At 42.2% G+C, this 26,886-nt stretch overlaps 1 long non-coding RNA gene across 1 annotated transcript in view; it reads right to left on the bottom strand.

Moving 5' to 3' along the window:
• The window catches only part of LOC147724777 (uncharacterized), a 103,187-nt gene extending 80,885 nt beyond the window's left edge, over window positions 1–22,302 (bottom strand). Inside the window, exons 1-2 of the long non-coding RNA XR_015309934.1 lie at window positions 22,115–22,302; window positions 1,057–1,176 (exon numbers count right to left, since the gene is read on the bottom strand). This is a non-coding gene — a long non-coding RNA (uncharacterized LOC147724777). The remainder of the gene's footprint in view (window positions 1–1,056; window positions 1,177–22,114) is intronic.
• Window positions 22,303–26,886: the final 4,584 nt, after the last annotated feature.

The following is a 26,886-nucleotide window of genomic DNA, read 5'->3' as shown; positions in this document are numbered from 1 at the left end:
TTTTATACATACGATTTGTATCCTACTCGTATTTCTATTTATTAAAATATAGGAGTGGAAAATACAGGGCTGGACCCTGTATGGTCCTGATGAAAAGCTTGGGGAGCTTGAAACATGTCGACCATAACATTGATCTAGCCCAAATTTAAGGTTAGAATACAGTGTTACCCCATTTTAATATACCACACTAGGAGCAAAATAAATTGTTGAGGCCCACTAGCACGGTATTTTTAATCACACACCCACTCCACCATCACCACACTTTACACCACACATAGTCATTTCACAAACAAGTGCTCCTGCGTAGTCCGCTAGTCGCAGCACACCCCTTTTCGTAGAGAACTGGGATGGCCCCAATGATGAAGCATGTCACCGTGGGGCAACCCCGGTGAGTGAGGGGACTCTAAAAAGAAATTTTTCTTTCTCATTTTTTGGTACACACTGACATAATTGACAGTAACCATATACACCAACTAGGTCTCTGAATCCTTTAAAGTGGATACCTGTATTTTTTATATCAGCATGTACACAGCAATGTGAACATTCCTGTATAAAATGTATGCATTTAATACCTGTAAATATAGGAGTAAAATACTACATCTGAGCATAATTCATGCAGACTCCTCTCAAATCTATATGTACTCAAATGTAAAAAACGTTAGGACAGATAGGCTTGGGACTTATCATTTTAAAGTGTATCCCTGCCTGTGGACTAAACAGTTGTTTTGCATGTTGTAGATTGCCTTACTACGATCTGGGAAACAGATAGTTGTCTTGCACAATATCTATTATCTCATCACTCCCTTTGGAATAATTAGTTAACCTGCACATTGTAGATGGTCTTACCACTCCCTGGGAAATACATAGTTGTCTTGCAAATTTATATTGTCTTATTTATTTATTTATTTATATTATTTATACCATGTATAAAGCGCGCTGTTACCGAGCGGTGTCCTGGCGACTACCTAGGGAATATACAGTTGTCTTGCACATTGTGGATGTCTTACCACTAATGAGGGAATACATAGTTGCCTTGGACTTTGTATATTGTCTTACCACTATCTGGGGAATACATAGTTGTCTTGCACATTGTCGATTGTTCGGAGCAGTTTTTCACCTCTGTACACTTGGAAATGGGAGTTCGAACGAGGCATGAATAGCACTGCAGAGAAGACACTGCAAGAGAAAACATGAACCAATTTTATCCACATGTAAGGGTAAAATCATCATTCAGTACGAAAGCACTTAAAATAGCAATGTGTCCACTTTTGGAACAGAAAAGCATTTCTTTTAAAAATGTACATACTTTTTTTGCGAAGAGCTTGGTCTCAAAATAAATCTTGAGCAAAGCTTATGTTTAAAAGTTGGTGTGGATCTCCTTTTTGAGTCGTGTTTCATTTATTGGTCCTTACGTGCACAACACATCTCTAACACTGCTCTGGGTTTGCAGTGAGCCCTGTACACTTCTGGAGGAATCTCTAGACTCTGTGTACGGTATAACCACCTAGTGTTATACCATACACAGCGCCAGCTTCCTACACTATGCATATTAATGTTACCTCGCTATTCAACCATAAAGCAAATACCTTAGTCTTAGTTAGTTAAAATGAAAAAAATATAAAAAATAATAAAAATGAAAAACAAGACAAATATGGGTGATAGCTATGAAATATAACTAATGAAAGTCACCACAGAATCTACTGGGTCAAAAGTACCCAGGAGTAATTCAATAAAATGGAATTCAATCCAAATCGCAGGAGTCAATCACTGTGACTCACCCGTTGACATGACGTTAGATCTCAGTGATCAGACTTGATGGCTCAAAACCACAAAGCTCCAGGCATTGGAGCTCTATCTTAAGGAGTGAAGTGGTCAATTTGTGAAAAAAGAAGATCAAGGAGGGTTCCAAATTTTGGCAATGTGATGTTGAACTAGTTGTTGGTTGAGGTGGGATTGAACCTGAATGCAGGTGACTTGAAGACACAGGATTCTAGATGAGGTGATTGTGTGTGGTGATGTGCAATGTGGTGCAGATAACTCTTGTGGCAGCATCCTACTGCTGGTTGATGAGAAGTTGTGATGAAAATGGTCTTCTCATTCCAAGATTCAAATTCATGGGATAATAATGAAAATTGAATGCATATTGAAGGCTTCCACTAACATTATGAGCAGTAATCCTTGAGGTTTCAACCCTACAGCACTCAAGCTCACCCAGGCAAGAGCTCCAGCAGGCAGGCTCTTTGTGGCACAATAGCACTATTGTTTCTTGGAGTGATTTCCTTCAATAGCAGCCTCTTTTCTTTCTTTCTTTCTTTATCTTTATTTCGGCTATAAACCAAATAAGATGTACATACAATATAAAAACAATCAGATTTCCAATTTCACACCCATCCGTCCCAACATAGTTTAAGTATACCAATTGAAAGTCCGTCAGAGGTAATTGCAAGAATTAAAACAATAAATATTTTTTTTTTAAATCAATCAAAAAATGTAATTATCAATTCATTGAAGCAAACTTTATATACATGATGTTACTTCCTACTTAAAAACAAGGACAATAATATATGAGTTATAGGCAATACTGACATTAGATCATGATTCCATATCACACCTTTTAATTTTATCTCAGCTAGGGATTGAGCTGACAGTCCCTATAACTTAGAGCCCCTTTCCCTCCTTTTATAGGTTCCACAGAGAAGAGGTATCTGCTTACGCTAAAGACAATAGGTTGAGTTGTTTTAGTTCTAAATATTCTTTCCGCCTCGCTGAAATGTCTGAATCCCAAAAGTTGGCAAATAGGTTTTACCATTTTCTTCTGGGGTAAGTGTAGGCAGGGCAAAAGAATAATACATGAGCTTCGTCCTCTTTGGCACCAGTATTACAAAATTCGCAACTGGCCAAATTTTCCTTTTCTGCTTTACACACCCATCTATTGGTATTTGCTTTAATTTGCAATATGCCATAGCAAAATTTTAAATACAGGGATTTAGCGAGACATGGTAAGATTTCGTCCATGAAAGGCTCAAATCTACTATCTGTTTTCATGGTAAGATACCTCAGAGATAAGGTACCTAGTTCGGGCTTGTTTAGATGAAAATGTTGAACAAATGCCCAGTATCTGAATTTTAGCACTTTTTTACAGCTCAGAGTTAAACCTCCAGGGTCTTCCCAATAATGACTCAACCCCATCCTAATAAACCAGTCCTCGATGTGGGTCAACCATACCAAGCTAATGTTGTTTTTTATTCACAGAATTTCTTTTAGAGCCTCTCTATAATCGACTAGTTTGTCTATTGACCACACGCGAACCCAAAACAATAAGGGTCATAACGCCGTGTGGTCATCAGTACTGTGAATGTCCAAGACCATTATGAGTGGCAACGGAGTTGTACGCCGTGGAACATCTAATTTCCTGAAAAAGATGTTCTCATGTAGCTTAAAGCTATGTTTAGCCGCGTAACACCATAATTCAGTCCCGTAAAGAGAAGCAGATTGTACCTTGTATTTATACAGGTCCAATACTGGCGACACAGCTTTAGATTGGCTTCTCCTATGCCGCCTTACTATCGGACTGAGTTCTGGGTGAAGTTAGTTTTGCTTTTATCTATTTGAGATTTCCAATCGAGTTTAGTGTCTAAAGTAATGCCTAAATGATTAAAATTGTGCACATATTCGTTCCTATCTGTGTTAACAGTCAAAGTTTTTTTAAAGGTTCTTTGGGGATTGACCGCCAAATATTTGGTTTTAGATGAGTTAATCGCCAATCCTTTAGTTTCAGAATAAAATTTGAAAGTGTCAAGTAAATTTTGTAAACCTTTGGGTGTCTGTGATATTAAAATAGTATTATCTTCAACAGGAGCACAGGTACGTGGGCCCCACCCATCTTGGGAGAATCTTGTTCGCAGCCCAAGAGGGTATCTGGTATGTCGTTCACATACAGAGAGAACAAAGTCGGTGCCAAAACCGCATTCTTGTCTTACACCCCTGTTTATATTGATGCGATCCGTCAGTTCTCCATTCGGGCCCCTTCTCACCCTGGCATAGTTGGCCTCATGCAACCTGACGATCTGTACCAAAATTTCGCCAGGAACACCCTGGTCCGTCCGTCTTATCAACAGGGTAAAACTGGGGACCAGATCAAAGGTTGCACTGAGGTCAACAAATGCAATATACAGATGTGCCCTTTTTATTTTGATGTACTTCCAGATGATACAGAGAAATCTAAACACCTGGTTGATTGTGCTGATTTTTTCTCTAAAACCTGCCTGGTACTTGGTTAGGACACTGTTTTCCTAATCCAAGAACTCATTTTAATTAAAATATGTCTTGCAAATACATTTTGAAGTACATCAATTAGACTAATTAGTCTATAATGGGCCGGATTCATACTGTCTCCCTTTTTAAAAATGTCTACAATCTCTGCGCCCCGCCATGTGTCGGGAATAGGGGCACCCTTTGCAATGGTGTTGCACAAGGAGCTAACATATGGTGCCCATATCTAGGTCAAGTTCAAGTTCAAGTTCAGGCATTTGTAAAGCGAGCTACTCACCCAGAGTGTCTCAAGGCGCTGGGGGAAAGGGTTCATTATTTGTCGAAAAGCCAGGTTTTAAGTTCTTTTCTGAAAGAGAGGTGGTTCTGGGTAAGGCAGAGGTGGGTGGGGATTGAGTTCCGGGTCTTGGCAGCCAGGAAGGAGAAGGATCTGCCACCCTTGGTGGATTTCCGGATGCGCGGGACTGCGGTGAGGGCATGATTGGACGATCTAAGTTGGCGGGTGGGTTTGTAGAAGGACAGTCGAGTGTTGAGGCATTCGGGTCCTAGATTGTAGAGGGCTTTGTGTGCGTGGGTGAGAAGGCGGAAAGTAATTCTTTTGTTAACGGGGAGCCAGTGGAGGTCTTTTAGATGTTCGGTGATGTGATCTTGGCGTGGGATGTCTAATATGAGTCTCGCTGACGCGTTTTTAATGCGCTGGAGTTTTTCTGTAATTTTGCTGTGGTTCCGGCGTAAAGTGTGTTGCCATAATCCAGTCGACTCGTGGACAATGCGTGGGTGACAGTCTTTCTTGTCTCTAGGGGGATCCAGCGGAAGATCTTTTTGAGAATGCGAAGTACATTGAAGCAGGAGGACGAGACGGCGTTGACTTGTCTGGACATCGAGAGGGAGGAGTCTAGGATGAAGCCAAGGTTACGTGCATGGTCAGTGGGTGTGGGTGCTGCGCCCAGCGTGTAAGGCCACCAGGAGTCATCCCAAGCTGAGGGGGAAGATCCTAGGATGAGTACCTCCGTTTTGTCTGAGTTGAGTTTTAGGCGGCTATGTTTCATCCATTCGGCTACTTCTTTCATGCCTTCGTGAAGATTGGTTTTGGCGGTGTTGTGGTCTTTGGTGAGGGAGAGGATTAACTTGGTGTTGTCGGCGTAAGAGATAATGTTGAGGTTGTGTTGACGCGCGATGGAAGCGAGAGGACTCATGTAGACGTTGAAGAGGGTGGGACTGAGTGAGGATCCTTGAGGTACGCCGCAGATGACTTCGGTGGCCTCTGAGTAGAATGGGGGAAGTCGGACTCTTTGAGTTCTCCCAGCGAGGAATGAGGTGATCCAGTCCAAGGCTTTTCCTTGTATGCCGATGTTGCTGAGGCGATGTATAAGGGTGCTGTGGCAGACTGTGTCAAAAGCGGCAGATAGGACGAGTAGGATGAGGGCCACTGTTTCTCCGTTGTCCAGGAGTGCTCGGATGTCGTCGGTCGCTGCAATGAGGGCGGTTTCGGTGCTGTGTTTGGCTCGAAATCCAGATTGAGATGGATCAAGGGAGTTGTTGGATTTAAGGAAGGCGGCGAGCTTGCTGTTGACGGCTTTCTCGATGACTTTGGTCGGGAATGGGAGAAGGGATATGGGTCGGTAGTTTTTAAGTTCAGAGGGGTCTGCTGTGGGTTTTTTCAGAAGGGCGCTGAGTTCGGCGTGTTTCCAGCTTTCTGGAAAGGTGGCAGAGTTGAACGAGCAGTTGATGACATCACGGAGATGGGGTGCGATGATGGAGTCAGCTTTGTTGAAGATGTGGTGGGGGCAGGGGTCAGTGGGCGAGCCAGAGTGGATTGAGTTCATGAGGCGAATGGTGTCTTCAGTGGTAATTGGGTTCCAGGCGCTGAGGTTGTTAGTTGGCGGATTAGGATCTGAGGGGGGTGGGGAGGCGCTGGGAGAATTCTCGAAGCTGTTGTGGATGTCGGCAATTTTGTTGTAGTAGAAGGAGGATAACGCGTCGCAGAGGTCTTGGGAGGGAATGATGTCGTTAGATGCTGCGGTGGGGTTGGTGAATTCTTTGACGATGTTGAAGAGTTCCTTGCTGTTATGAGTGTTGTTGTCGAGACGGTCCTTGAATGCTGATTTCTTAGCGGAGCGAATCAGTTGGTAGTGTTTGCGGGTGGCTGACTTAAGGGAGGCCATGTTGTCTGAGGTTGTTTTTTTTTTCTCCATATCTTCTCCAGAGTGCGGCATAGCTTCGTGGATTTTTTAAGTTCATCATTGAACCAGGGAGCCTTTTTGCTGGCTGAATTGATCTGGTGCTTTTTCAGGGGTGCTAATTCGTCAGCGCTGTGGGTGATCCATTGCTTGAGTTTGGTGGCCGCTTGGTTTGGGTCCAATGAGAGGGTGGGAGGGTTTTGGTTGAGTGATGTGAGGAGTTGGTCGGAGGTGATTTAGTTCCAGTTTCGTCGAGGAATAGGTTGAGGGCGATTGTGGGATTGGGATGTTTTGTAGCTGAAGTGAACACAGCTGTGGTCCGTCCAGTGGAGAGCTGTGGTGCGATCGAAGGAGATGTGCTTGCTGGATGTGAAGATAGGGTCGAGCGTGTGTCCGGCTACATGGTTGGGGGTGTCCACAAGTTGTTTGAGTCCAAGGTTGGCCAGGTTGTCCAGAATAGTGGTGGTGTTGCTGTCGTGTTTGTTTTCAAGGTGGTAGTTGAGGTCTCCTAGAAGAATGTAGTTCTCGGAGGCTAGGGCGTGTGGGCTGACGAAGTCCGTGATGTCATCGCTGAATTGGGGGCGGGTACCTGGAGGCCTGTAGATGAGGGTGCCTCTCAGTGGGGTCCTGGGGTCGGTGTGGATCTGAAAGTGGAGATGTTCGGCGGTTGCAAGATTCTCGTCTGAGCTGGTTGTGATTTTGATAAGTCTCATGCTTCTATAAGTCCCCAGGAATCCTGTCCTGCGCAGGAGCTTTCCCGGGTTTTATTGCATTTATAGCTTCCATAGATTCTGACATGCTAAAGGACAGTGGTGTCTTGCTTAAGTTGAGATTTAAGTCCTCTTTACCGAGGGTAACCTCATTGTTTGTCGTGGAATATAAATCAGAAAAATGAGATACCCAGGTGTTAGCATCTAAAAACAAATCCCTGCGGCAAGTTCCATTACTATTACCCTTAGCAATCAAACGCCAGAACGTGGCCTCGTCTTTTACTTTGCACGCATGGAGTAATTCAGACCAAATATTCTCGTCCCAGCGCCTCATTGCCTTAAGAACTGCACCCTTGTAACACCTCCTCTTCTCCCTTAGCATTAGAACATCATTACTTTTTGCTCCCTTTATAAGTTCTTTTTTAGCATTGCAACTAAACAACCAGAAAGCCAGTACTGCAATTTCTATTTGAAAGAAATTTCCTACGCGCAAAGAGTTAAGCTGAGTGTGGGACAGTGACACAGTTCATAAATTAAATCTTTTTTATTTTTGAAAACATTTTTTTTGCGAATTAGTTGGTCCGAAGTTTACCAAAAATTCGACAAGATTTCGAACACAAACAAAACAAGGAACACTATTCATAAAAATTACATTTTCTTAAAACAAACATTGATAACACAATGATTAATGACAAATTCGATAAGAAAACTTCCTAACATACCAAGTTGATCAACATTTCCACTCATCACTCATTCTCTCATACACAACACACACTCACAACTATATGTACAATTGTAATGTCACAAACTAATTATTAGGATACAAATAAATGGGGGAAAAAAAGAGAAAAGCACCATAGACAAGGGCTCTGAAAGAAACAGATCAGCCTATTTTTATAATTTCAACAAACATATGGTTAGAATTTGATGGTCTTATGGTGAGGTAGAATGGTCTACGCTTTTCGAACCCTTAAAAATTCATGGGGTTCTCATCAGGACCTCATGGCTGAGAGAGAAGAAAATGAGGGCTGAATCAGAATTGGGGGAATATATGTGGAAGTTTGTGATCTAGTCGCCTGAGCGCGCCTTCACTTCCTACCTTGTGTGAGAACTCATATGTGAACAAACACCCGGACGTTGGCTGACTGCAAGACAAATTGATTGGAACAATAAGTCAGCCTACCATCATATAATGCAAAAACAACAGGTGATGGACCGAATGTGGATCAATGTCACACACTCACCCCAGTCCAAAGATCTGGGCCCAAATCCATCGCTTTTTTGCACTCCACACCACCCAAAAACGATGGATTTAGGCCCAGATCATTGTACTGGGGTGAATGTAAGACATTGATCTACATTCTGTCCATCAAATTGTTTTTTGTAATTTTCTCCCTGAGTGTACTGGGGTAGCTCAGAAGTGGGTCCCAGAGCCTCCACACCACTGGAGTCAAGCTAGCCGGGCTGATGAGAGGTGTTACCTCGAAACCGGTCCGGTCCTCGGATGCTTGATTCCGGTCTGGGAAAGATATGGCTGTGTAGTTCGGACTGGACTGTTCCCATGGGGCACAGGGTCAGAGCTGATTTGCATAAAGCCATTATCTAACCCAGGGTGGTGTGGAGTGCAAAAAACAATGGATTTAGGCCCAGATCATTGTACTGGGGTGAATGTAAGACATTGATCTACATTCTGTCCATCAAATTGTTTTTTGTAATTTTACCATCATATAATAACATACTAATCTGTCAATTGTGAGTTTAGACCGAGGATGTACTTACATGCACAACGGCGGGGGCAAACAAATTATCTGTTGAGACAAGAAATAAACTTCATGAACATGAGAGAAGTTTATTGGGTGGGGGCAAAATTGTTTGTTTGCTGGCGGATGCCATGTTGCTTACTTGTAAGGCGTACTTGTGTGGTTTCTTCAGGTGGAGTGTTCGAAGAAGCGATTTTTAAATCAATTAAGTCACGGGCCTGTGAATGAAAAGGTGGAAATGCGCGTTACTCGCGTGTGGGTCACAGAGCGGGCGGCAAGAAATATGCTTGTGGGCTTCGCTTGGCAGTCCCGGGGTTTAAGCTTGCTCATACCTTCAAAATAAAGCTGCCGCTGGTCCTCTATGTCGGAGTCCGCAAGACACAATCCATGTGTTCTTGCGCCTGGACAATCGGATATTTAAATTCTACTTCTGCCGTATTCGTGCTTCTGGGAACTGTAGTTCCATGAGGGTTGAAAACGCTGCACCATTTGGTCTACAGCTTTTTTGACGAATTGCCTCCATCCTTAGTTAGTATTTGCTGGTCTTTAAGAAGTGTGAAACTGGGGGTACGTCTTGAGGAGGGTGGCTAAATTTGTAAATATTCTTTAATTTTGCGGCATTCTGTATGAAAGCATTTATGAATATTCACATCGGTTTGGTCCACGATGTTGTGCACCCGGGTGATGAGAGGTGTTGAGCCTCACGTTATGATCAATTTAAAAATCGCTCCTTGTATGTATATTTTCTCAAAGATTCGTTGTCCACTTGGAAGTGTGAAATGTGCACAAGTGTGCCTTGTGTGTAATATAGGCAGTGTAGGCGGAATGGTTTTCATCAATTTGGTTGCAACGTTAAGCATCCAAAGATCTAATAGTTGCGGATGTCTCGTTGGGACTAAGCATTATATATCCACGGTTTATTCAGTGTGTCGTATCTTGGCCCATAAAAGTCAGTTAAGTTTATGCAATTCGGACATTTCATTGAGCCCTTTGGTAACTGTATTAAATTTCAGGATTAGCATCGCTTCTTTTTGCAACAGTTTTTTGTCCAAGTCGCCCCCTCCTTGGTCTTTGTCAACCTTTGCGATAACAGTCCCTTTTTTTGGTGAATTGTTAGCCAATGACGGACCAATGGAGCTGTCAATGTCTTCATTCTTATTCGCGACTTGTTCCGCGTTATTCATGACCTTACTTCCTGATTGGTTTTACCAATATATAGCAAGTCACAAGGACACTTAATCCCGTATATCACATTTCACACTTCCAAGTGGACAAGAAATCTTTGAGAAAATATACATACAAGTAGCGATTTATAAATTGATCATAACGTGAGGCTCAACACCTCTCATCACCCGGGTGCACAACATTGTGGACCAAACCAATGTGAATATTCATAAATGCTTTCTTACAGAACGCCGCAAAATTAAAGAATATTTACAAATTTAGCCACCCTCCTCGAGACGTACCCCCAGTTTCACACTTCTTTAAGACCAGAAAATACTAACTAAGGATGGAGGCAAACAAATGCCGCAATTCATCAAAAAGGCTCTAGACCAAACGGTGCAGCGTTTTCAACACTTATGGAACTACAGTTCCCAGAAGCACAAATACAGCAGAAGTAGAATTTAAATATCCGATTGTCCAGGCGCAAGAACACACGGATTGTGTCATGCGGACTCCGACATAGAGGACCGGCCGCAGCTTTATTTTGAAGGTATGTGCAAGCTTAAACCCCGGGACTGCCAAGCGAAGCCCATAAGCATAATTCCTGGCGCCCACTCTGTGACCCATGCGCACTTCCACCTTTTTATTCACAGGCCTGTGATTTCGTTGATTTAAGAATCGCTTCTTCGAACACTCCGCTTGAAGAAACCACACAAGTACGCCTTACAAGTAAGCAACACGGCATCCGCCAGCAAACAAACAGTTTTGCACCTGCCCAATAAACTTCTCTCATGTTCATGAAGTTTATTTCTTGTCTCAACAGATAATTTGTTTGCCCCCCGCCGTTGTGCATGTAAGTACAACCTCGGCTCTAAACTCACAATTGACAGATTAGTATGTTATTATATGATAGTAGGCTGACTTATTGTTCCAATCAATTTGTCATGCAGTCCGCCAATGTCCGGGTGTTTATTCACATATGAGTTCTCACACAAGGTAGGAAGCGAAGGCGCTCTCAGGCGACTAGATCACTAACTTCCACATATATTCCCCCAATTCCGATTCAGCCCTCATTTTCTTCTCTTTCAGCCATGAGGTCCTGATGAGCACCCCATAAATTTTTAAGGGTTTGAAATGCGTAGACCATTCTACCTCACCATAAGACCATCAAATTCTAACCATTTGTTTGTTGAAATTATAAAAATAGGCTGCTCTGTTTCTTTCAGAGCCCTTGTCTATGGTGCTTTTCTCTTTTTCCCCCATTTATTTGTATCCAAATAATTAATTTGTGACATTACAATTGTACATATAGTCGTTAGTGTGTGTTGTGTATGAGAGAATGAGTGATGGGTGGAAATGTTGATCAACTTGGCATGTTAGGATGTTTTCTTATCGAATTTGTCATTAATCATTGTGTTATCAATGTTTGTTTTAAGAAAATGTAATTTTTATGAATAGTGTTCCTTGTATTGTTTGTGTTCAAAATCTTGTTGAATTTTTGGTAAACTTTGGACCAACGAATTCGCTTCAAAATTTTTTTTTTCAAAAATAAAAAAGATTTAATCTATGAACTGTGTCACTGTCCCGCACTCAGCTTAACTCTTTGCGCGTAGGAAATTTCTTTCAAATAGAAATTGCAGTACTGGCTTTCTGGTTGTTTAGCTGTATAGACGAGGCTTGGCCTTACTGTGGGAAGCCCACACCCAGTGTTGTTTTTTCACTGTTTTTAGCATTGCGGCATTTTTTGTTAAACCATGGGTCGCCCTTGGGTGCTAGCTCTGATTTTTCATTTTTTAGGGGCTTAGGAATTTTAGTTAGTATTTGTACGAGTCCCTGTAACATATTTTCGTGGATCCAAATAATGGGGATTTTTTTAGCTGGAAGATGAATAAATGGGGAGAATGAATCTACATATAGCTCATACATTTTTTGAACAGCATTTTGTTCCCCAATACTATCGGCCATTTAAGTGCTCTACGATTGTTTGAAACCATAGGCTCAATTTCAGTATTTGTGAAGCTATTTTTTCCCTTGGCAATTAAGTGGAATAAAGAAGCACAAAGCGTCAGACTGAGAGGAGAATGGTCACTCTCTATACCGTTTTGCACGACAAGGTCGCTTACCATAGGCCAAAGTGAGATTGAAACCATTACATAGTCTATATGACTATTGCAACTACCTCGGTTGAAAGTTGGCTGGCTTGGGCTACCCATTGCAGGCGCGTATCCCGTGAGCTACAGCCAATCGCAGTAGCAGTGCTGCAGTACATGAACAGTAAACTGCAGAACTGGTCTCAATTGCAGGAATATTATTTGCATTATCCTCCGCCTCAAAGATATTTTCTAGGCCAACTATCGGCTCAAACTTACGGTTGAAGTCCCCTCCAATAATTACCATGGCTCTCTCTCGAGCATAGAAATAATATAATCTAATTGCTCAATGACTTCCACTTCTTTATTGGCAGGCGATGGTCTACTATAAACATTCAAAATACAAACCTTTCTTTTGTTGGGCCCTACAAATTTTACTCCTAACATATCCTGACTATTGGAATCAATTTGCTTGAAATCAATTCCCAGGGTGATTTTCGTCCAAATTACCAGACCTCCAGAAGGTCTTCCTTTAGTTGAAGTAATGACGGGTATGCTAAAAGTTTTTGTAGCCTACTTTAAAAGGACTTTCAACAGCCCAGGTTTCTTGGAAGAGTACAGTTTCACTCTTGTCAATGTACTCCTGCCACAAGGGATCGCTTAGATTTTTTCTAACGCCCGCTATATTCCAGGACAATTTTATGTTAGATTTTTCACCTCTATTAGATAAATTACCATTTATCCTTGTGTTATTAACTTCTACTGCTTGTGTAAACTCTGTATTATTGCATGGGTTATCACTGGTGTTCCGGTCCCCTTTAGTTTTATCGACCTGATTTTCAATTGCTGTATATTTATCGTGCACCCTCACTTTAGGTATTAAATGTACATGGCTTCTCCCACAGGTCCTCTCATTGATTGTTTCATTAGTCGCAGCCTCAGTGTTAGTGGTATTCAGGAGTAAATGGTCTCTGTTACTTATAGGGAGCAACATAGGGGCCCTATTACCAATGCTTAGACTTCCGAGCACCTGAAGATTTGTTTTTGTGGTCCCATCATTGCATGCACTTACTATTCTATCGTTCGCGATATCAGAGCCTAGTAATGTACTGGATCCAACTCTTCTCAGTCAGTCTACTCCTTCAATCTCATATAACTCCTCAAATCGGTTAATCATGGGGATAATGAACTTATTTTTTGGCCCGCTCAGAGTCCCTACCCATTGTGCCCCATAGGGATTAAGGTTGGATGTTACAAAGGGGGTTGGACGATAAAAGTAGCTTAAATCATGGGTATGTATGCCACTCCTGCCCCTTGGATAAAACCAGTCGCAAATGTGACTGACAAACCAACTATTCCTAAAATTGACAATAATAGAGTCACCTGTTATATCCTTAGGTCTTTGCCCCACCCAGCTAACTCTCTGAGCATACAAAATCTCACCATCTATGTTGCTCGGGTGGGGTCTATTCTTATTTAACCAAAAAGTTACCTTATTTTTTAATTCAGGGTAGGTTTCTGTTTTACCATTCTCTAACTCAGGAATCCCAGTGAGTACAACGACATATGGGAAGGAGTCTGGTGGTAAGTCAATAGATCTGAAGAATTTGTTTTGCTTTATAGTGTTAACTGTTTCCTTATCTGCAGATAAGCTTTCTTTAGTCTGCCTCAAAATGCCATACTCCTGTACCAACCTCCCCTCCTTCACCCCTGGACATCCCTCTTTCTCCAAAGCATTTGCCCTACTTTCTAGAGATATGGCAACTTGGCTATTTCTGTTTGATGCCCGTGGTGATATGTTAGTAACAGACGGGATGGACGGCAGGATAGATGTAACTACGGGTTCTTGTAATATATTTTTTTCCGCTATACCTTGCCTCGGTATACACTCGACTTGCTTTTTTAGTGTTTCAACATTTTCTACAGTAGCCTGTTCGGGTTTCCCCAATCTTTCACTAATTATCTTTGTCCTCTCTATAAGGGGTAAGATTAGGGATTTAATCAGCTTCTCAACATGCGCCATAGAACCCTCAATGGTTTGCGGAGGAGCCACAATAAAGTCAGCCGTCTTGGGAATTGGCAGCATTAAAGGTGGAATAATTATCGGTACGGATGGTGACAATGTGGTGACTTGTGAGGCCGAAGTCTCATCTATGCCATTGTTAGTCACTTTAGATGTTTTTAATATCTTTGGGCACCTTCCCTTATGGGAACCCCCTCCACGTTTCCTCTTAGCACTAGATACCAATCCTGTAGTTTGTTTTAGGGTTTGGGATTTAGTACTATTTTTAGATAGAAGCCTTGTGGAGGAGCTTGGGGTAACTTTGTTAAGTGTGTCGTACATGGCGGAATTGTTAGTTAGAACAATGAGACTACTCTCATTCATTACAGGTAGATCATGCAGCCTATCTCATGTTCATTATTATCTCCCCCATTAGTATGTTTGTTATTTACATGTACAACGTTTCTGATTGGTTTGGTGAAGTAGCCAACAATATGGTTCCCAAGGAAGATCGTCTCAAATACATTGGTTCTAAAGTGAGGCGACGTTCTGTCAGGGCTATTTGGTGCTCTAGCACTGATGTTGCCCTGGTAATGAATTGGTCAAGCGTTCCACTAATGGTTCCCCCGTCACAGCCTTCCTCCCTTTCCCAGCACAGGCACCTATTGATACAATAAATTACACTATAGTCAGTTACCAAGGCTCGCCTAGCCTATCCCCTAACTGTGAGATAAAATCAATCAATTTAAGGCAACAATTACAAAGAAATGTGTTAGTGTCATTACAGTTCTGAGGATGTTCGGGGGGTGGTCCAGCCCAGCCTCCTCGGGGGTATGATGGGCATGGACGGGCCTGCCCTTGGCCCGGGCTTTGCACGGGCACGTCCGCGCACATCCTGCACTGCGGGAGCCCTGAATTTAAAGCGCCTCCCTGCGCTTTTGCGATGACGTGGGGATGTGTTGCTCTGCGTCGCAAGGCAGCGGTGGAGGACACTGGGAAGTGTAGTCCTCATCTCCGTGCGGCGATGAAGAAGCCTCAGTGAAGTCCCTCCCGGGACCATTGCAGGAGCAGCCAACAGGAGTGGTAGCAGCCAGCAAGGTAGGGCAGAGAGTCAATACAGTCAAGGGTGCCTCTTCTCATGAAAGGGCTCCAAAGGTCCTTGGTGATCCAAAGTGCAGAAAGGAGGTTCCCTCAGTTCTGGTGACAAGTTCTGTAGGCCAGGAATAACTCTCCACAGAGGTCTCTGACAGACAGGATTTGTCTTCTTTTACAGACAAGTAAGGAAAACGTGTTCTTTTCTTATCCTCCAAGCAGGTTTTCTCTTTGCAGAGGATCAAGCATGAATTTCTAAGTGTAAACCTAGTTTGCTAAAAGTGATGACCCCAGATCCTTTTATATTAAAACGCCCACCATTACCGCTTTTCATTTAGGGTTTTGTACCATAATCCTGTGGTCGAGATATTGACATGCAGACCTGCAAGGAAGAGGTGGGGTGCAGCGGCCAGGGCAACTGACGCCTGACGCTGGGGATCACGGTTCGATCCCCGGCGGCAGGTCAGTCCAGTACCATGTGACTCTGGGCAATAGCTCACTTAATCTTCCCAACGGTCCTACAGGTAACTGTGTGCTTCACAAATACTGGATTTACATATCATAGTATATATTATCAACTCATAAAATAGTGTCACATGTGGAGCTAAACACGATTAATACACTCTCTTACCTTGATGATGGTTTGATTTTCATGGTCATGATATATTTGTAGTGCACTTTTAATATTATGTTCATGACATCCCTGCAGCCAATATTTCAACCACAAAATTGTAACATACAAGCCACTCTTACTTTTGTGACAGTGCATTATAATTCCTGGTCTGGCTCAGAATATTTCCTAGAGTGGCCCTGCTCTATACATGTAACATGGTTAATCATTGTCTCCGCTATGAGGATCTCTTCCCTGCCTCCTGACTTCATTCATATCCCTCTGAGTTCCACTTCTGAACTACAAAGGCCTGACAAGTCTATATTGGACTGATTTGTGAGCAGTAAATATTCCACTCACCTGCTCAGGGTATCCCGTCACTCACTTCTTGTGCTATGTGGGTGAGTAACTCATACTCCGAGCTACAGAGTGGCAGGTAGATATTGCTGAGTCTGCAGTTGAAAATTACCATGTGTATGATAAAGTCTAGGCAGACAACACACTAACTAGTAACTGATATAACCAAGTGTCTTTTCATGCCTGGTTACCAGGTTACCTATACTGTGTAAAATTAGTTCTGACCCGTTTACCTTTGTATACATTTTCTACAATATTACATTTTGTAGCAGGGAATGTTTTTGAGCTGTAACTGCAAAAGCACATACAACATAAAATACATTTCCTAGTTTTAAGAGGAGGATGGGGTTCACTTATCCTACCATATATTTACTAGTTGCAGCTGGAAATGGGTCTGCTCATAGCCAGTTGTCTTACTAAATCAGCACTTTTGGAAATATGGCAAACAAAAATGCATGTATTAGAAGCATAACACATGCTAAACACCTATTCTGTAATCTAAGCCATAACATAATTATGTAGTCATAATGTAAGTTAAAAAACAAATGCCCATGTATTAGAGCTGTCAGCCTCAGAGTATTTTTCCCCCAAGCTTTATGCCTGTTTGCTTCCATTTTTGTTGCTGAAATTTGTTTTTGTGGCTTTAGGACTCTGTGCACTAGTCAGTGCTAAAGTGTGTGTGCTCTCCCCTTTAGACATGATTGAATTGGCTTGCACCTGATTGGCATATATTACATTTACTTATAAGTTCCTTTTAGTGTGGTATACCACAACCAGGGTCTGTATATTAAATGCTACTGATGGGTCTACACCACTTATTGTGCAGTGCACCACTGCTAACCAGTGCTAAAGTGCTTGTGGCCTCTTCCCTAAACATGATAATATTGTTTCATCCCCAATTAGCATATTTAAATTACGTATAAGTTTCAAGTAAAGTGGTAATACATGTACCCAGGGCCTGTAAATCAAATGCTACTAGTGGGCATGCAATACTAATTGTGCTACCTACCTAAATAGCCATTTAACCATGTCTCAGGCCTGCTGCTGCAGAGCATATGTGGGAAAGAACCATTACAACGCAGTCATAGCAACGCACTACCTTTACAACGCAGTCATTACAATGCAACATCCTATACATCGCATGTCATTACAACCCAGCCATTATAACGCATGTCAGTACAATGCATGCCATCACAACGAATGCCAATACAATGCATGCCATTACAGCACATGCCACTACAACACATGCCATTACAAGGCATTATAAGGTAAATCATGGGAAACAGTAATTTTTACCCCTACAATATCCAACACTTACTCTACTGTTGCACTCACTGTCATGGGAATAGTCATTTTTCCCCCACCATTATCAACACTTATCCTACTGTTGCACTCACTTGCGTGGGACTTGTAATTTTTATCCCTATACTATTCAACACTTATACTACTGTTTCCCTAAAAGTATTATGCGTTGTAATGGTATGAGTTGTAATGGTGTGCGTTGTAATGGAATGCGTTGTAAGTGTAGTTTCTAAAAATGCTTTGTGATGGCATGTGTTGTAAAATCATGCATTGTAAGGGATGTTGCGATGTAAAAACTGCATTGTAAAGGCATGCGTTGTAAATGTTTGCATTGTAACATGTCATATTCAGCCTATGTGTGCAGATTACACTGCCATGTCAACTTGCCACATAAACCTTTTGCCAGGCTCAAACCTTCCATTTCTATACATACATGTCACCTCTAAGGTTGGCCCTGGGCAACCCAGCAGCAGGGTGCAATGCATTTAAAAATCAGGATATGTACCTGTTAAGTTTTACATGTCCTGATGGTAACTCTTTTATAGTTGTTTTTCACTACACCAGGACCTATCTCTCCCATGGGTTAACATTTGTATTACCTTATTACATTTTATATGTGTTATTTCCAATTGGGTAGAGTGAAACCCTTAAGCCATGTGTTTCTGAAATCACAAAATTTAAATTCAAACGTATGGTAAAGTCTGACCTTAAATTGCAATTCTGAAAATGCCACTTTTTGAAAGTTGGCATTCTCTTGCTTTATCCATTTGGTGCCTGTAGCTTGTCTCTGACCACATGGCTGGGTGTAGTTGACAGTTGTGCATTGTGTATTCCTCCTAGACAGTTATACACCATATGGACTTAGATGTGTCTCAGTGGGCCATCTCTGGCAGGATAGGAGGGAGGAGCTGGTCAAAGCCTTACGCCTGAATAGGCTGTGTTTTGTCCACACACAAAGGGCTGTATACCACCCTGTTGTGCGGCTAAAGCCAGGGAAGGAAGGGAGGACATCTGTGCACATCAAACGCATGTATTTGAAGTCGCCCCCACTTCAAATGGTAATGGAATTTCGCATGCCAGCTTTACCGCTCATTAGAATTGACGCCTCGTATCCCCCACCCCTTCTGTGCCTCGCATCTGGACACTGGTGTTTGCATCACAAGCCCCGTTGACAGGATCCTCGGCGTGGATGCAACAGGACTTTGCACTACAGCATGGCTGCATCTCGGAACAAATGCATTATCTCTGCTGCACAATGCATCTTCAACGCGGATGAGACACAATGCTCGGCAACCAGGATTTAAGGCACTTTGTTCAGCTAACTTACCTGGGTCCCTGTAGCTGGCCTGTATTCTACTGGGTTCAGCCTGAATTTCTAACTTTGTCCCGGTCCAGCGCGACCGGATACCCCCAATTGCGTTTTTTGCTTCTTGGCACAATTTTCTACTGTACACTTAAAAAATCAGTGTCTTCGGTTCAACTAATTGGATATTTGTCGTTTTGGTCTTGCTTTATGCATCAAATTCAGAGCTAATTTTCCAACCAGGTTTGGATTAATTTTGTGTGGTGTTTTAACTCTGTTACTGCTTGAAGTGTTGCACAAATTATTTACACACTGCCTTTATGTTAAGCCTGACTGTTATGTGGCAAGCTGCCAAGGCTAATATCTCAGTCAACCAGAAATCCAATTTCTAACAACAATCAATTAACTACTGTCTGGCAACAAACTAGGCACCACCCCAGCAGTATCACTCTCGTGACAATTACGCCCTCACACCACCTTTAGATCATCCACCTGAATATTAATACAATTAAAACAATTAGATTTTTCAGTATACAGTTAATGAAAAGAAATTTAGTTCCTGAAAAATGTATGAAGAGGCTTCATGGATTCTCTTAATTAAGTTTTCAATTAGTCAGTCTGCTGTTTTTTTTGGTAAGTTGAGTTTCCGTATTTAAAATAGATTTTAGAATCAGGAGCTCTGAGGCAACTCTTGGCACCATGTGTTATGAGGTGAAATAAATTATAGAATAAAATAACATAACAGAACAAAAGCAATATAACAATAACCCAGCCTCTCTTAGATCTTATGAACATCCTCATCTCCATCAAAGCCAGCTACTATTAACATGTCTTACCTTTGTCCTACAAAAAAACTATGCAGAGAAACTTTCCCACCTCTACTCACCATTGTCAGTGCCTCAATCCTCAAAGTAATTTATTGGGTAGAACATGCCATCAAAGTATACAAAAATACATCACATTCAATTGCAGTTAAATTTGATAAAAAGCAGAAAATAAAACCAATAAAATGATGATGAGCAGAGGTCACATTTGATAAAAACAGATTAAAAGACAATAATATATTGGTCATCAGTAATCACATATATCAGAGAATTTAAAATGCAAAAGAGAATAAAAACTCAAACGTTAAAATATCTTTCACAATGTCCCCAGCAGGTACCACAATTATAATTAATTACTTCTACTAAGACACACAAAAATGCATCATTATGAAAATTGACCGTAAAAGCTTCTCACGCTTGTACCAGGCAGGCATTAAGGAGAAATCGACTTATTGAGAACACAACAGGTTCTGATGTATCTGTTCTCAGTCTACGATGAGTCTGTTGGTAGTGTGTGTCCCTCCGGTTCAGACAAGTTGGTCAAAGTTACTTTTGACTCACGTCTTGGTAACCAGGACATACGATTAAAATTTGATCCTATGACTCTGTGTCCAGTTCACAAACTGGGCATACTGCGGGAATCTGATTTTTAATCCAGTTGTTGCTGAACAGTCTCAGAGGTAGACAACCATACCTGAATCTTGAATAAAGACTTTTGGCAAAGGGAGAGGCAACAGTGTCCAGAAAATGCTCAAATGCCGGAGCTGATTTAATCTCAAAGAGCCTCTCAGTCATGTGGTCCAAACTGCCCTTCCTATATTGCCACTTGTGAATATAGTGCCAGTATACAACTTTTAGAGCCTGCCCATCAACTTTCTGAATTTGTTCAGGGTTTTCCCAGACTTCTATTACCTTCATATCTTGCAACAGCTATAGTTAACCTTAACCAGGGAACCTTAAGAGCGTGAGTCAATCATTCAAGGTATCGTCCATGAAAAATCCACACAAACCCTGTTAATCTTGCCAAATACCGCGCATTGCTCAGCTATCCTTAATCGGCAAGAAGAAGAGGAGGCCGTCTACCAATAACCCCAAGATCAGACCAACCATCTCCAGCAACTGTTATTCTGACTTCAGATTATGCTGGAGCAAGGGGACAGCAACATTACATGTCATAGGTAATGCCCTTCTGACCACAAACAAAGGAGTTCCATACCTACTGATTTTTGTACATCTCAGCCACTTTCAAAACGGTTAATCATTCCACCCTCCTTCATCCATAAAGTCTTGAATGCCCGTCACTGGTTCTTCTCCTTCCTATCTAACTGACGCCATTTTGATCCCTATCACCAGCAGACTCTCTAAGAGTTCTATCGTGTCCCCTGGGATTTCCAACCTCTACAAGAAGACCCTTGGCATCAAACTTCACCAAAACACTGATGACACACAACACCATAACCAATGTCTGTGCCTTATCTCAACCTAATTATTCAGCACTTACCTAAAGGTCAACTCCAAGCTAGCATTCCAACTATTCATCAAGAATGACATGCAACAAAAATATGAGAATCACAACTTTAAAACAATGCAAATTAACTCAAATTCGTGATGGGCAACGACCTCACCCTTGGGGAACACATCACGAAGGAAACTATGATGGCCTGATACTAGCTCTTTCTACTGCAGAAGGTGAACCCATTCATGCAGAAAGCAACTTTAAAATTGCTTTTCAAGCCATTGTACTCTTGCATATGTGTAGCTGCAACTCTAATGTACACTCTCCCAGACTCCACATTGGCTCCCCTAAAGTGCATCCCACATACCAAAGCGGGCCTGAGGGAATATGAATGAAATAGCTCCACCGTGATGGTACTTCGCTGGCCTGTCTTGCCAACTTGCACCATCTTCATAACCAGCTGCATCTACAATGTCATGACAACCAGCACCCCTGCCTTTAAGACTGATCATCACACAACTTCCATTGGTCTTAGCATTCCCTCCCACAGCCAGCACACCATTGGACTGGAAATGAAGAAGTGCAAAATCAATCAACAAGCTATAAGCCTTCCCCGGTCATGCATCTAGGATCTACAATGCTGTATTCAACAGGAGCAGCCCAACTCTGCTGCAATTTAAGAAAGATCCAAATAAACAGCTCCTTAAAGACACCATATCTGCTCTAAGAACCCAGTTGCCCCTCCAATCACTCATTTACCTTTGGTAATGTTTTTGCTATGCTTGTACATAACATAAAATAATGGAGCATCACCATGAATATGACAAACTCCCTGAGTGTCAGCTTGCATGAAGATATAAATAAGCTATACAGAAAATCGTATTTATTGCTTGAAGAAAAGTGTTGTGAAGATTCGTATTCCATCTCTTCATATAAGGCATTTGGCTTCATACATCTCAATACAGCATGCAATATGAACGTGCGTTAGGGCTTACCTAGGTCTATACACATGAGTACAGCTAGAAGGGAGAACAGAAGAGGCTTCATCTTCAGCAGATGCTTCAGGTTGTGAAGGAGAACTGAGAGTGGCATGCAGTTTTATAAATGCATTCTTCCACAAACTATATTATAATTATAAAGACAAGCGTGATAAAACATTGGCTTTAGACAGTGTAGTGTGTTAGGCGGCATGAATCACAATGTGTTTTAACCATGAACGCATTAATCAAAATCTCATAAACCACACCTTGTTGTGAAATTATGTATCCGCCCAGTGTCTCTTATAGATTTCCATGGGCTTTTTCAACCTTATTGAAAGTCATGCATCTAAATGTAAGTGGGTGTGCGCACACACACACGCACACACGCACACACACACACACACACACACACACACACAGTCTATTTATGTATACTATGGCAGTGAAAATAAATGTGGCCCAGTAGCACATATTATTTAGAGCAATTGCACTGATAAACGCACATTCACAAATTCATTACTTCAATGCAATCTTCACATTCGAGTGTATTTAGGTACAGTAAAATTTACATTCGAAAAAGGATTTTTACAGCCTCACAGATTGCATGTAATAATTACTTTACATGGAGAAGTCTATTTATCCTTAGTAGGTCTTTTTACTATGGTTTCGCCATGCTGCATACATTTAACCCCTTGCATCCTGGTTTTGGATCAAGATCTTTTGGTATAACAAGTGCACATGCACAAATGTCGTGGAACAAACCACTCAGCAATGATAATAAATAACATTTACCCTCTGCACATCTGTTTATATTCCATATGAATGTATTTTCTGGATTACTAGTAACTTTGGTGCCCTTTAACGAATCTCCACAAAACTTTCCAAAAACATTTCTCATTGACACCAGCTCATTCCTCAAAATCTTTGGGGTGATCTGTAAAGCAGGTCCTGAGAAAAAAGGGGTGGAGGTCCTAAAACTAGTTTACCCCATGCAATTTTTCATAAGAAAATAAAATACAGCTACAGCCAAAACTGCTGAAGGGAATTACACCAAAATGGGCAAAAAGCTAGCTCTTGGTCGAAAAGTGTGCTGTTTATAATGTGATGTAAATTGTTTTAGTAGTTTTAGAGAAATTGATCAACTTTAACGTATATTTCATGCCATGGAGGATCCATGGATGCGGCGCTCAAGATAAGATCTGATTGGCTGCCACCAAACCAACAAAGGTGAAGGGGAAGCTATTTTAGGACTCGGGTGCTCAGTCCCCTGTCCTCAAAAAAAAGTTGAAAAGAAATGTATGGTGGTCATGCTGGGATACTCTGCCCCTCTTAGGCCTGGGGGATTTCAGAGAAACCTTCAGGGCAAAATAAATTATTTTTGGGAGGGGGGGGGGGGGCAGCACAGTTGATCAGCAGCATTCTGTGGTGCCGTAAAAAATAAATAAATAAACTGGCTACAGCCCGCTTTTTTAAACCTGCTGTGATGTTACGCAGACGGGGGTGTCTATATTTTTGTGGCCAGTAATGTTCCCGCTAGGCAGGAGCAAACCTTAGCCTTTTTCCTGGTAGCAGGTAAGAATGTTTTCTCCTGCTTTCGGGGCAGAGTGAAAATCTGCTCGAGTAGGACCGAATCATACTTGTTGCCGGCTCCTGACAGTACTCAAGATGGGTGTTGGCTGGGTAGATGGCAGAGGCCACAGAGGCCCTGGAGATCCCCCCACAGCCCTAAAAATATTTTAAAGATGAGGGTGCCCCAGGTGAACATCTTGGCACCCACGAAAAGTGTCAGTCTCCTGCCAGCACCCATAGTGGGTGATGGCGGTCACAGTAGCTCTGTAGCCCCCCCCCCCCCACTTCCCCTCCCTCAGCGGCCAACTTATTATTATTAAAGGATGCGGGTGGCCCTAAAGGGCACTTGTGGACCCACACAAACAAAAAGTGTCTGTCTACTGCCAGCACTCACAGTGGGTGTTATCAAGGTGCTGGCAGAGCCTGCAAGTCGCTAGGGCTCCTCCCATGACCCCCAACTTATTTTAAATATGTAGGTGCCGTGTGTGGGCACCAGGGCACCCACAAAAAGAAAAAATGGCCGGCACCCACCAGTACCCACAAAGGGAGATGTCCAGGGAGCTGGTGGGGGCCACAGAGGTCTTTTGGCGCCCCTGTGAAGCCCCCAACATAACAAACGCTGTGGGTGTCCTGGGACTGTAATATCCTAAACAATAATACAAAAACATTATCATAAGGAGAAAGAATAATCAATGAAAGGCCAGAGCATCTCATGTATTATTTACTGCCCCTGGAACGAGCAATCTGAGAAGGACACCACCAGCATATTTCAGGGTATTGTGGTGAGCTGCAGTACTTAAAAACATTAACCCTCTGTGTCCTGGTAATTTCCTAAGCTGGAGCCTTTGCTCTTCAGCCTGGGAAAGATGAGACTCCTTGTGGTTGGTCTTATGACTACATTATGTGGCTTGAGGTAAGTAAAATAAAGAGTCGGACGCTTGTTTAATGTTGTTTTGACTACAAATTCTTTATTTAAATATTTGACAGGCACTGCAATGATCATTTGACAAAACCAATAGGCCTGCCTTTGATATGGAGGCAGTGAGTCATATTAAAACAAACTCTAAAAATTCACTGGAAAAAACAAAGGTAAATGTGACAGTAATATTTAGGTATTCCATAAAATCTTAGTGTAACATACTGTCTTAAACAGCCAGAACCACTGAAATCTTTCATTTATCGTTATATGGAGTAACTATAACTCATGCCTTACAGTAACTATAACTTGCGCCCTTTCCATGCACTGCTAATGACCTCACATATTACAGCACTCACGGCATGTTCTAAAACGTCACTGATAACATCACTGCAACATCATTGATGACAATCATCATCCCATTGATGACAACCCATCCCGACGGACCACGCACGGAACCTGGGCGTCATCCTGGATTCCTCACTCTCGATGAACAGACAAGTCAACGCCGTTTCTTCATCTTGCTTCAACATTCTTCGCATGCTCAAAAAAACATTTCGCTGGATCCCTACCGAAACTAGAAAAACAGTCACCCACATGCTGGTCACGAGCCGACTGGACTACGGAAACACCCTCTACGCCGGCACCACCGCAAAACTCCAGAAAAAACTACAACGCATCCAGAACGCCTCAGCCAGGCTCATATTAGACATCCCGCATAAAGAACACATCTCTGATCACCTGAAAAACCTCCACTGGCTCCCCGTCAATAAGAGGATCACTTTCCGGCTCCTAACCCACGCACACAAAGCACTCTACGAAATCGGACCCGAATGCCTCAACACACGACTATCCTTCTACACCCCCTCCCGCCAGCTACGATCCTCCAACCAAGCCCTTGCCACTGTACCTCGCATCAACAAAACCACCATGGGAGGTAGATCCTTCTCCTACCTAGCAGCTAAAACTTGGAACTCACTTCCCACTCACCTTCGCCTTACTCAGAACCACCTAGCATTCAGAAAGCAACTCAAAACGTGGATATTCGACAAGTAACTCCCCACCCTTCTTCAAGCGCCTTGAGACCCTCTGGGTATGTAGCGCGCTATACAAATCTTTTGACTTGACTTGACATGACGCTAAACATGGCATAAAAGTAGAAAGATTTTAGAAAACTTGTTCTTTTTGATTTGGTGAAAATCCATTCAGTTTGTTTAATATAATCACCTTTAAAAAAACACAAGGATGAACAGACATCTGTCAATTTTGATATGTTTGCCATTGTTTGAGAAATATGACTAAAACTTTGCAGATATTCAGTACATTTCAGGTACTAATGGTATTTTCTGATTTGTGCATATCAATACATGCGAGGGTCATTGAAAAAGGGAGGGAATGTTCATTTGATAATCACATAGGCACAGTGAGATGGATCTGAACAAAATTGGACAGAAGTTTGCACTGTTTGTTTTTTGATTCGTTGAGAAGTTTTCTGCCATCCATAACTGACACCAACGTTAAAGGGGTGGCAAATACAATTTTTTATTGCTCATAACCATAGCATTGTTCGCCGAATCTGCATCAAATGTGGGAGTCAGTTAGCAAGTTACAGTGTAGGCAATTTAAGTTTTATGCAGAACAAATGGGGAAGTTTAAATGGGGGGTCAAAAGATTTTTGATTTACTAATACTTTTTGCACCATCCTTTGGACGTGCATAAAGTTTGACAGGTCCTCTGCATGTTCAGCCTAGTCTTGGTTTTTTTCAATTTCTTGCAGGCCTGTCAAAGTGGGGGTGGTTAAGGTAGGGTGAAAGAAATACCCGCATGCTAATAAGGTTGGCACTGTTTGCTAAATCCAAATACAATTAGGCAGATGCTTAACAGGTTTATCTTGCTGTTAGTTATGTTGAGTTCGAGCAGATCCATCAGGAGGGGGCAAAGATAAACGGGAGAGCAATTAGAGTTTCAGTCACTAGAACATTTGGCACAATTCAATTGATTGTCAGGAAATTTGGCAGCTAGCAAATAAGACCCAGTGCAAGACAAGGCTAGGCAAGCGCTACAACCATCCACCACAGCAGACAGCTAGTGCATAATAGGTACACAGTAGGCCGTGTGCAGTGGGTTTGGGTGGCCATGGTGGGCTGGGCACAGGATATGGCTCTGCAACCAACCCTATACAGCTATCACCCAAAGGTCAGACCTAGAAGGGGTTGAAAATTATACAAAACATAAAAAATGAAATACACTGAAAAATGTGCACATAAGTTAGGATTTGTGAGTTATGGTGCCTTTGCCAATG

The sequence above is a fragment of the Lissotriton vulgaris genome, chromosome 4_1, assembly GCF_964263255.1.
Source record: "Lissotriton vulgaris chromosome 4_1, aLisVul1.2, whole genome shotgun sequence".
Lineage (NCBI taxonomy): Eukaryota > Metazoa > Chordata > Amphibia > Caudata > Salamandridae > Lissotriton > Lissotriton vulgaris.
This window is presented reverse-complemented; position numbering and strand designations above follow the sequence as displayed.